The sequence below is a fragment of the Pseudophryne corroboree genome, chromosome 2 (assembly GCF_028390025.1).
Source record: "Pseudophryne corroboree isolate aPseCor3 chromosome 2, aPseCor3.hap2, whole genome shotgun sequence".
In the NCBI taxonomy this organism is placed as follows: domain Eukaryota; kingdom Metazoa; phylum Chordata; class Amphibia; order Anura; family Myobatrachidae; genus Pseudophryne; species Pseudophryne corroboree.
In genome coordinates this window covers 57,768,039-57,778,177 of record NC_086445.1, presented here as the reverse complement: position 1 = coordinate 57,778,177, position 10,139 = coordinate 57,768,039, and the positions used below count along the sequence as shown (strand labels likewise).

General features: G+C 47.4%; 1 long non-coding RNA gene across 1 annotated transcript in view; it reads right to left on the bottom strand.

Moving 5' to 3' along the window:
* Window positions 1-5,062: 5,062 nt before the first annotated feature.
* LOC134998146 (uncharacterized) overlaps window positions 5,063-10,139 on the bottom strand; it is a 68,163-nt gene continuing 63,086 nt past the window's right edge. Inside the window, exon 3 of the long non-coding RNA XR_010200463.1 lies at window positions 5,063-7,991. This is a non-coding gene — a long non-coding RNA (uncharacterized LOC134998146). The remainder of the gene's footprint in view (window positions 7,992-10,139) is intronic.

The window sequence follows — 10,139 nt, the reverse complement described above, 5'->3', positions numbered from 1 at the left end:
GGTATTTCTGCCAGTGGAGAAAGCGTTGGTGATCCAATCAATGGTTCGGGATGTCTTGAAGACAGCCTGGGTGTCGGTTCATCAGTGCATTCGCCTTCTGGGGAAGATGGTTGCCTCCTACGAGGCTCTACAATATGGAAGATTCAATGCAAGGTTCTTCCAGCTGGATCTCCTGGACAAGTGGTCAGGATCACACCTTCACATGCACTGGCGGATACGCCTGTCGCCGAAAGCCGGAATTTCACTCCTCTGGTGGCTGCAAACTTCTCACCTACTCGAGGTCCGCAGGTTCGAGATTCAGGATTGGATCCTTCTAACCACGGATGCAAGTGTCAGAGGTTGGGGAGCAGTCACCCAAGGGGAAAACTTCCAAGAAAGGTGGTCAAGTCTGGAATCCATCCTTCCGATAAACATTCTGGAGCTAAGGGCCATATACAACGGCCTTCTTCAAGCGGCGCATCTTCTGCAAGATCGAGCCATTCAGGTTCAGTCGGACAATGTAACGGCAGTGTCCTACATCAACCGCCAGGGCGGAACGAAGAGCAGAGCGGCAATGTCAGAGGTAACAAGAATCCTCCTCTGGGCAGAAAAGCAAGCGGTGGTGCTATCAGCAATCTTCATTACGGGAGTGGACAACTGGGAAGCGGACTTCCTCAGCAGACACGATCTCCATCCAGGAGAATGGGGCCTCCACCCGGAGGTGTTCGCAGAGGTGACAAGCCGATGGGGTGTACCTCAGGTAGATATGATGGCCTCTCGCCTCAACAAGAAGCTTCGGAGGTACTGTTCCAGGTAGAGAGACCCACAGGCAGTGTCGGTGGACGCACTGGTAACACCGTGGGTGTTCCAGTCAGTGTATGTGTTCCCTCCACTTCCACTCATCCCAAGGATTCTCAAACTAATAAAAAGGACAAGAGTTCAGGCGATCCTCATTGCTCCGGACTGGCCAAGGAGGGCTTGGTACGCGGATCTTCTGGAATTACTGCTGGAGGCCTCTTCCTCTTCGCGAGGACCTTCTGCAACAGGGGCCGTTCACCTATCAAGACTTACCGGGGCTACGTTTGACGGCATGGAGGTTGAACGCCACATCTTAGCTCGGAAGGGCATTCCGAAAAAGGGCACCCCATGTCCTCCTCGTCTGGTCAGTCAGCCGCTTTCGATCAGTCCACTGATCTTTGTCAAGACATGCCTTGACAAAGATCAGTGGACTGATCGAAACTCGTTGGCTGAGGAAAGGGGGTGAAGCGGCTGACTGACCAGACGAGGAGGAAACGGGGTGCCCATCTTTGGAGTGGATTCTTCCCCGGGGATACGTAACATCTATAGAATCTCCTATGTGCACTTCTTTAATCTGGATTCTGGTAGGAAGCCACCCTCATAAATTTGGATTGTAACATCAGAGAATGTATATTGTCGTTTTATTGTGCTTCTTTTATTAAATTTATCTGTTTTTATGTCCATTGGATAAATTTCTCCTTATTGGAATAATAGAGAATGTCTATATGAGATACACATTTGGTGAACATATTGCACTAGATCATCTTTGTGTTTTCTTACATGTACCACCACCTGGACATATTTTATAACATTAATGTGCAAGACATATTTCTTGTGAAGACCTTTATAGTGAATGGAAGCGTCGGCTTTAAGCTAAGTAGAGCCCTTATCTATAATCGCTGTTGAAATTGTTGTAAGGAGCGCAAAGGGCACCCATCCCTTTTGCTGCTTCTGTGCGCAATTCGGCAGGTGCAGAAATGATCTTTTTAGACCAACAAGAGAGCCAAGACTAGATCAACAAGAGAGCCAAAGCTAGATCAACAAGATAGCCAAGGCTAGATCAATGAGAGAGCTAAGACTATACCAAAAAGTGAGCCAAGGTCAGATCGACAAGAGAGCCAAGGCTAGATCGACAAGAGAGCCAAGGCTAGACCGACAAGAGAGCCAAGGCTAGACCGACAAGAGAGCCAAGGCTAGATCGACAGAGAGCCAAGGCTAGACCGACAAGAGAGCCAAGGCTAGATCGACAAGACAGCCAAGACTAGACCAACATCGGAGTCAAGGTTAGGTCAAAGCCAACTTGTTTTTGCCTTTTAAATTATGCCGCTTTAAATCTACAGGCTTACTTATCGAGATTTTGCAAGTTCATGGAAATGACACCCTATTATGTATACTACAGGTGTACTATACATTAATGCGATATACAATTAAGGCAAGTGCTGATAATTAGTCTCACCCCTCTTATAGCTATTTTAGGCATTTAAAACAACCTTATAGCAAAATCATCATTAAAGCTTGAGGATCCCGTCTTTACTGACCGCTTTTTAAAATATATGTAGTATTTCTTTTCCATGTGATCCTCTTCAGATATGGATCCTGGGGATATGTAATAATAACAGAATATTGGGCCTTATTTAGAGGTGGATGCAGACACAGCCATGTCTTTTGCGGCTACAAAGTTCTTCCCTGGTGTACAAGCGTTCATCTGACTGTGCAAGGATTGAGGCGACCACTGTAAATGTCAGTAGAGGCTGTAATACTGCCAATGCGTCTTAAACCAGCCCTATGGCAGGTGCAGATTTTCCATGTGAGTATGGCCTACAAAGTGAAGTGTTGAGCATCTGTGACCACAACCACTTCAGCAACACTGAAGTACCATCCCTGCCAGTCTGTCCAGCCACATCCCAGTCACCGCCCAGGAACGGCAAGAACTTTTCCAAGACATTTCTGTGAGTATCGATTGCACTAGCCCCTTTGCATATACTCTGTGTATCGCATGCACCGTAGGAGTTTGTAAGGATGCACGCACAGAAGCATAAAATTGCTCAACTCCATGAACATCGGAATTGCATGCAACTCTGAATTGCGACTCTGAATTAGGCCCATAGTATGCTCTGTGTGACAATGATAACCCAACCAGATGATGAAATGACTCCCCTGGCCAGGGTGGTATACTGCCTAGAAAAAGATGTCCAGAAAAAAAGTCCTGATATAAAGTATATGGACAGTCCAAAAGCAGTTTCCTCACTTCAACTGCTACACGTTTCACAGAGCTAACATCCACTTCCTCAGGCAATTAAAGATGTTGTGAGCAGCGGCGGCTCCTACCTCAGTGGAGGAGGGGGGCTGCCGCTGGCCGTGTTGCTGGGTCCTTGCTACTTTGTCCCCGCTGCCTGCTACCGCCGCTGGCCGGGTCCTGTCACCCGTACAATGTAGCTGACAGGTGCCGGGACCAGCGCATGCGTACTAGCAGCGGCGGTACTGCGCATGTGCAAAACCCCGGCTTCTATGGACTGCATCTGCAGCAGTCCGTAGAAGCCAGCTATGGCTGACGAGGCAGGGAGTGGCTTCCTACATGAAGCCAGCTCTCTGCTAATCACAGCCCACTCTGGCAGTCCCGGAGGGAGGAAACCCCTCCCAATGGAAACCCCTCCCAACCTTCACATGCACTGGCGGATACGCCTGTCGCCGAAATTTCACTCCTCTGGTGCCTGCAAACTTCTCACCTACTCGAGGTCCGCAGGTTCGAGATTCAGGATTGGATCCTTCTAACCACGGATGCAAGTATAAGGGCCATATACAACGGCCTTCTTCAAGCGGCGCATCTTCTGCAAGATCGAGCCATTCAGGTTCAGTCGGACAATGTAACGGCAGTGTCCTACATCAACCGTCAGGGCAGAACGAAGAGCAGAGCGGCAATGTCAGAGGTAACAAGAATCCTCCTCTGGGCAGAAAAGCAAGCTGTGGTGCTATCAGCAATCTTCATTACGGGAGTGGACAACTGGGAAGCGGACTTCCTCAGCAGACACAATCTACATCCAGGAGAATGGGGCCTCCACCCGGAGGTGTTCGCAGAGGTGACAAGCCGATGGGGTGTACCTCAGGTAGATATGATGGCCTCTCGCCTCAACAAGAAGCTTCGGAGGTACTGTTCCAGGTTGAGAGACCCACAGGCAGTGTCGGTGGACGCACTGGTAACACCATGGGTGTTCAAGTCAGTGTATGTGTTCCCTCCACTTCCACTCATCCCAAGGATTCTCAAACTAATAAAAAGGACAGGCGATCCTCATTGCTCCGGACTGGCCAAGGAGGGCTTGGTATGCGGATCTTCTGGAATTACTGCTGGAGGATCCGAGGCCTCTTCCTCTTCACGAGGACCTTCTGCAACAGGGGCCGTTCACCTATCAAGACTTACCCAATGGGACTGCCTGTCCTTCAGGTGACTGGCAGGTAGGACTTCCAATAGGAAGTCACCGGCAGTCACAGTGTAGCCAGTGCAGTCTCACGGACTGCATCTGGCTCACTGAGCTGAGGTGGTGGATTTTATCTTGGGATGGGGGGGTGGGGGGCTGCAGTCCTGCAGCCCATAGGTAAAATCTGCTGCTGGTAGCGAGTGTCCCTTAGTTATAAAGGACAAGTTAATGTTTGATTGTCAATTGATGCATTGCCACACCCAAGTAATTTCACAGGTCAATATAAAATATGAATTGACCTATGCCAATACGTTAATTTGCAGGTTAATACAGAATACATTTCCAGGAGCTATATATAAAAATTCCGGAGGAATTATTGAAAGGCAGAGGATACTCATCTGAACTAGTTATCTGGAAGCACATCACACCCCTGAGTAATTCGCTCTAGGTGAAACGCATAGGATGAACTGTGGAATTGTCTACTACTAGGAGTTACTACTGTCTGGAGCTCGCACTCTGTACTGGGGTGAGACAGCAAGTGAATACCAGTTTGCCCTAGTTCGGTCATACTGCACAGTTAAAGAGTGTGGTAATGTAAGAGTAGGTTTTTATTTAATTAAAATATTGAATTGAGTACTACACAATGAGAGTCCCCCTGGCTGTCTTTCTTGGGTGTTATTGGTACAAGGGTCTTGTTGTAGGTTCCAAAAAGTGAAGTAGTCTCCAATCCATCTAGACATTGAATTAATTGTAAGGAGGAGATTGGACTTGCCAAAGATTTCAGATACGCATGGGAATCAGAGGGGCATATTAAGCACAAACCACTTTTTTTTTAATTAACTCAATACATTTTAATTGAAATAAGAGCTATACCGGTTATACAAGATCATTACACACAAAGAAGTAATAACTTTTATCTGGAATAAAGAAGAACTAGTGAGGGAGAGGTAAATAAACACCAGAAGCAGGAGACGAGAGGAGGCATCAGAAACATATGAACATCTCTTTGCACTTTATGCATTAAAGAGGGGTTAGTACCAACGCACGGAAATCTGAAGGCTCCCAGGTTAACCAAATTAAGCAGATAAGAGCCTGTTGGGAGTGGAGTGGTGGGCAGTGTAGTAATCATGAGATGAAGGTCCTGAGGAAAATCTAACACCCAAAGTATCCATCTCATAGCTACGTTGAACAGAGGAAAAACTTTGAGTGTGGGAGGCAAGTCAGGCCTTTCCCGAGTGGCTATAATACAGATTGTACAGAGGGAGGAAAGTGAGGGAGTGAACCTGAGAAATGAGGTAAAAATTGGCGGATTAAAGCTGGTGGGGGCCCAGGGGCAATGAAGTTGCGGGGGGGCCCACAAGTGAAACTGCTTTTAACACCCACCACCCCCTGCATGATAAACACACACCTGCACCATAACAGAGCAACAGGGAGTGGCGCTGTCTCACTGGGCTGGGCTGGCCGGTTCGGTACTGGTCCGCAGCAGCAGCAGGGCTCCCTCCTCCTCCCGAGTCCCGACAGGTCCACAGCAGCAGAGCTCCATCAGAGTCCCGTCCCGACTTGCCATTACAGTACGACTGCGCTTCCACGGCTGAAGGAGCGGGTCGGCGTGAGGCTGCTGTGCTGCGTGACCATTGATGTCATGCGGTGCAGTGCACAGCCGGCAGAAAACTCGACACGATGCCAACTCGATTCCACTGTCATGGGGACACAGTGGATGTGGGGGCCCCTAATGTGTGGGGGCCCAGGGACAACCGCCCCCGTCACCCCTGCTTTAATCCAGTTCTGCATGAAGCAGTGAAAACAATGGAGAAACAGACCAGTGCCATGGCAACCAATCAGCATATCCCTTACATTTTACAGCATGTGTTTGATAAAGGCTTCCTTCAAAACTGATTGGTTGCTATGGGCGACTTCTCCACTGGTTCTTTTCTCCACCCTTTTCACTGCTTCATGAATAGACCCCTTAAGGTGAGACTGATCATATAGGTCCTGCATCGTCTGGATACCTTTGGTATGCCAGTTGCTTAAATCCAGGTTTGAGACCAGCTTGGGTACTGCTAAAATAGATATGTTGATGGTGCATGAGCACAGCATCTATTCACAGCAGAGCAGCGAGTGACAGGAGTCTCCCAACTTCCCCCCACCACAGGACACAGAGGCCCGCAGGTGGGACAGCGGGGCAGTCCCAGAAAATGGGACTGTCCCGAGAAAATTGGGACAGTTGGTCGGTATGTATAAAAGGTCACAGCGACCATATATATGTATATGACAGAAACTATACCTATATATTCCACATAATTGATGGCATGGCAATGGGTTGGGATCGGGTGAGCAGTGGTCGGGATCCCGACGGTCAGCATACCGAAGCTGGGATCCCGGCTGCCTGAATGCCAGCAGGGGTGCCAGCACAACGAAGCCTCCTGTGGTCTTGGTTGCTCGCTGCACACACCAAAGGTTGTATTCCCACTCTACAGGTGTCGTCATGAGTGGGAATAGTCCTGGGCCCCCTCTCGGCATTGGTATGCTGACCACCAGGATCCTGAACGCTGGGATCACTACTACATCCCCATGGCAATGACTGTCTACCTAGGAAGATGATGTTGATATTTTTGCACGCAGGGTAAATACTGGCTGCTTTTGCATGTAGCCCACAAATGTTGGGCAGCTTTAGATTTCAGTTTGGACATGCCCCTCCAACATCTAAAGGGACCCATACACTAGAACGATTATGCCCAATTTGAGCCGATATATTGGGTGAAATCGGGCATTTTGGCTGTGTATCTGATCCAATCCGATGAGCGGCCCCGTGAGCATCGAATCGGATCCTCCAGATTTAACGTGCTGCACTAGCGATCATGTCTAACCCCATGGTTGGGCCTGATCCGACTGTGTGGGGTCCACGCTCTGGACTTATACTTAATATTAGGGACCTCCAGCAATAGAGCTGCCGTGAAGTGGCCTGGAGGCTTATCATATTTTTTCCAAAATATATGTAACTAAGAGCTCTAAATTTTCTATCATTATATAGTGTACAGTTCTTGTTACTAACAGCCCTCAGAGTGCGTGGGAAAAATCCTTTTGTTTTTCATGGCTGGGATCGCCCAAGATATATCGTATGCAAAAGGACAGCATACGATGGACATGTCGCAGTAGTGTATGTGGCCCTTAACTCTCTCTGCACATTATAAATCTCCCCCACCTGCAGTGCAGCATGGTTTTACCAAGGTTACAAGGTGCAAATATGTTATATTAGTAGTTATAGTAAAGTGAAATTATAGGAGCTGAACATTTTTTTTGCGTTTACAGCTAATTAATGATGTCTGCTTCAGTGTCATAAGTTATACAGCTTTGATCATTCTGACACATTCTTTTGTGCTCTCCCATTTAGTACAGTATTACAATGTACAGGTAATGAAGGAAAATGACTCTGATCATTCTGCAACGTAATAACAATATAAATAGTAATTTAAATTCCCAAAAGGAACTGCCATCCCTGTCCTTAACCAGCTTCTCAAGGTGCGCCGTACATGAATTACGCTAGATATGCCTTCAATCGACTGTTCGACAAAAGATAACATCTTTGTTTGTATTCTAGAGGGTCCGTGCTCCTGTCACCACTTCGCTTCATCCAGTCTATGAACTGTTTAAATGTTAAATGGTCAGAAGGGTTAACGGTTGTCTCCCTAGAGCCCAGGGCAGCCGGGGTTGCTACTGTATGCTCAGACATCTGAGGTTTCTCCCAGACAAAGGAAAACGTCAGTTTTTCAAGAACCTGTGACTGCAATTCTCTCGTGGTTCCTAGAGAAGAGAAAATTATGGGATCAAGACAGAGAAAAATCATTGTAGAAACTAAAGCTGTCATATTTACCTTGTCTTGAAGGGAGAATACACTGGAGTGTGCGTAACCAGCCTTCTGTGATGCATGGTGTGTGAAATCTATTGAAAATGTATTGGGCGCTTGGTGGGCGGTGCCTGGGGATGTATTGGGGATGTTGTAGGGGTGGCGCATAACTTCTTGCAAACTTAGTGCCTAATTCAGTAAGGATCACTATTGAGACTGAAATTGCAATTTTCTCAAAACGGCTACTGCTAAAAATCGCATGTGAAGAGCCGCCCAGAAACAGTAAAGGACACCCACCGATGCAAACGCAATTCTGTGTATGCATTGCTAGAATTGCAATCCATACAGTTACCTGTACTAAAAAAAATGCAATTGTAGTCGTACCGGGCGCCATGTTTTTCATGGCAGCTGACGTCAGATGCACACCCTGAGAACGGCCAACGCCTGTGTTTTCCCAACCACTCCCCACAAACGCCATGGGGGTCATTCCGAGTTGTTCGCTCGGTAATTTTTTTCGCATCGCAGCGATTTTCCGCTTAGTGCTCATGCGCAATGTTCGCACTGCGACTGCGCCAAGTAAATTTGCTATACAGTTAGGTATTTTACTCACGGCTTTTTCTTCGTTCAGGCGATCGGAGTGTGATTGACAGGAAGTGGGTGTTTCTGGGCGGAAACAGGCCGTTTTATGGGCGTGTGGGAAAAAACACTACCGTTTCTGGGAAAAATGCGGGAGTGGTTGGAGAAACGGAGGAGTGTCTGGGCGAACGCTGGGAGTGTTTATGACGTCAAACCAGGAACGACAAGCACTGAACTGATCGCAGATGCCGAGTAAGGTTGAAGTTACTCAGAAACTGCTAAGAGAGGTGTAATCGCAATTTTGAGAATCTTTCGTTCGCAATTTTACTATGCTAAGATTCACTCCCAGTAGGCGGCGGCTTAGCGTGTGTAAAGCTGCTAAAAGCAGCTTGCGAGCGAACAACTAGGAATGAGGGCCAATGTTGCTTTCCACAAATGGTCACTTCCTGTCAATCACTTTGCAGTCGCATCTCACTGGGCCTGTGATTGCAGAGCAATCACACTTTGGTCTTTGCACACGCGCAATGTATTCGCAGTGCATGTGCGGTCTGCCGATAATTGATCAATTTGCATTTTTGCCCACTAATTCAGTAAGGGTAGGTAAACTGGCAAGGCTTCCCTTCCCCAGGGCCATTCCTTCACATGTGGTGGACCTGCCCAAAGCTCACGGACTCCTGGCCTGATGTACACAGTAAGAGAAAAACAAAAAATCTGATTGAGCAGCTTACCAAAAAATGTGCATTGTATTTCAGAGAGGCATGGATGGGTCAGCATTAGGAGGGATTGCTGACTCCAGAGTGCCATTGGAGAAGTTAGGGGTGTCTTCAGGTAAGCTGGCTCTCAGATGCTGTAGGAGCCATTATCATGTGGCCTTACACTGGGAATTTAGACCCAGACATATTTATCATTAATTATGGGGTGGGTTTGGGGTGCATTTTTCCCTGTGTTGGTATGGCTAAGCTGCTTCAGGTTTTGCACACCCTAACACTTTATTAACACTTATGTTTTTCCCTGTCACATTGTATATATTTTTTTATTATTTTAATCACACCTCACTTACATAGCACTTATGTGCTTCTTATTAACCCTTACTAATTTTCACCTGTGTGCTGCCCTGGGGTAGCCGACATGAGGGGGTCCCGCACCCCGGACCCACACCTAGTATTAGGGACCCCCAGTGACAGAGACGCCGTGCCGTTCAGCCTGGGGGCTTAACCCTATATCTGCAGATATACGCAACTAAGATCTCTGTATTATCTGATTATTATGTAGTGTTATTTCTCACTCAGGGGTAGATGTATTAACCTGGAGAAGGCATAAGGAAGTGATAAATCAGTGATATGTGCAAGGTGATAAATGCACCAGCCAATCAGTTCCAATATGTAAATTAACAGTTAGGAGCTGATTGGCTGGTGTGTTTATCACCTTGCACACATCACTGCTTTATCACTTCCTTATGCCATCTCCAGGTTAATACATCTGCCCCTCAGTGTGCATTAGGGATAGCTATATGTTTTTCTCATGCCCAG